Genomic DNA, 2,149 nt, shown 5'->3' on the forward strand with positions numbered 1-2,149 from the left:
CTGTTGATGGAATGGTTATTCCGAAACCGGTTGTCATGAAGTAGTGTTTTTAAAGCTGTATTACATAAATTGAGTAATGAATTATAGGGAGAGTGGTATTCAAAATTGAAGTTTGAATAAAATTGATAAATAATGTTTTCAGGTGTCCTTGGAGGTAAAATAATTTGGGAAAAATCTCACAGGTTTACACATTCATGAAGGTCTCTGCTGAATTTAAAAATTCGAACTCAACTCAACCATAGATGGTGCCGAGAACTCACATGTGACGGTATCATTTAAATGATATATCCTTGTATATATACAACATCCGAAATTTGAGTAGTGTGGTTGTCAATCATGGGTAGGATGGGAAATATTCCACGTGCATAAAGTGATCACTCAAACCAACCTTTGACGGCCGTAAGCCTTATATCTATAAGGCTTATATAAGCTGTATAAGCCTTAGATCTACAAGACTTATATAAGCTCCATAAGGCTTATATAAGCTTTATGAGCTTTACATCTATAAGGTTTTTATAAACTTTTTAAACCTTTTATTTATAAGGCTTATATAAAAGTTCTTCAAGCCTTATACCTATAAGGCATTTATATATAATCTATAAGCCTTATATATATATATATATGCTCTATAAGTCTTATATCTAAAAGGTTTATAAATAAACTCCATAAGCCGTATATCTATAAGCTCTATAAGCCTTATATCTATAAGCTATGTAAGCTTTACATCTATAATGCTTATATAAGCTCTATTAGCTTTTTATCTATTAGGTTTATATAAGCACTAAAAGCCTTATATCCATAAGAGCATCTGCCCAGACTTCCATATTCTCCTTCATCTATGTTGAAATAAATAAATAAATGTGGAATTGTGTAATTGGCTTTATTTTTATTAATGTAACTATTCTTAGTATAAACTTTTTTTAAATGTAAAGCTGTACAATTCCTGAATAAATAAAAAAATATCAAAAATGCCAAATATAACTAAAACCGAATCCGAGATTGAATTCATTAGCCATAATACATTTTTAATCAAATGACGCGTATTACTGGCTTCACGAACCGCTAGTATTTGAGTAGTGTCTTCTGTATAGCGGAGTTGTCTGTGTTTACCCCCATAACTACTGCGGACGGATGGAACTTGTATATTAAATATAACCCCCCATCTCCATTTCCACCCTGCGACCCGTCGCTTCCCACAGATTTCCGTAGGCGAATGATAATTTCCAAATCAAGTTACATTTCCTATAGTCAACCACTTGGCAAATAATATCTCAGGCCCGCATCGGAGTAGGGCGTACTGAATGATAATAATAATAAAGAATTTTTTTGAAATCTCAACATTTATCTTGAGATTTATATACATAATATCATACGTCATAATATTGTTTTTTATTTGTATTTTTTTAATAAAATACATCTTAGTAGATTAAAAAAATCTGTGTTTAGATTTAAAAGTTAAAACATAAAATAAAGAATCTGCCTAAATCGAAAATGAAAAATAGTGAAAAAACCTTCAGGTTTTACCTAAAAAGATCTGTTGCACAGTGAAAAGTTTAATAAGTGGCTAGTAATTTATTTTTAATACATTGTATTATATTTTTAAACCTTATAAACGTTCTCCTGAAAAATCAAGTTTTTTGATATGTGACGTTGTTGAAAGGAGTTAACGATATATAAAAAAAAAGAATATCGGAAGGAAACAAAGAGCTTATTTAAAAGAACTCAGGGTAACTGTCAGTTGTCTTTTTTATTTTACTGTTGAATTTTTGTAACATAATTGTTATTTGTCTATTTATTTTACTGTTGACTGTTTTTTATGACATTACTGTTATTTGTGTACTTTATTTTACTGTTGACTATTTTTTGTGATAACTGTTTTTTGTCTATTTTACTTTACTGTCAACTTTTTGTGACATTACTGTCATTTGTCTATTTTATTTTACTGTTAAATTTTCTGTGACATAACTATTATTTGCTTATATTAATCTTCATTTTTCATTTCAAACCCTTGTCCGTACCCTATGGTGCATAGGGCACTGCACCATATAAACGCAGTGTTATCTTGATCATTAAAACATGAAAGAAAGGTGATCAGCCCTCCGCTTCAGGTACCAGTCCAGGGTAATATATTGAATAAATATTATGGTGA

This window comes from Brachycentrus maculatus, unplaced genomic scaffold, assembly GCF_059751285.1.
Source record: "Brachycentrus maculatus isolate JH-2025_06_01 unplaced genomic scaffold, ASM5975128v1 h1tg000198l, whole genome shotgun sequence".
Lineage (NCBI taxonomy): Eukaryota > Metazoa > Arthropoda > Insecta > Trichoptera > Brachycentridae > Brachycentrus > Brachycentrus maculatus.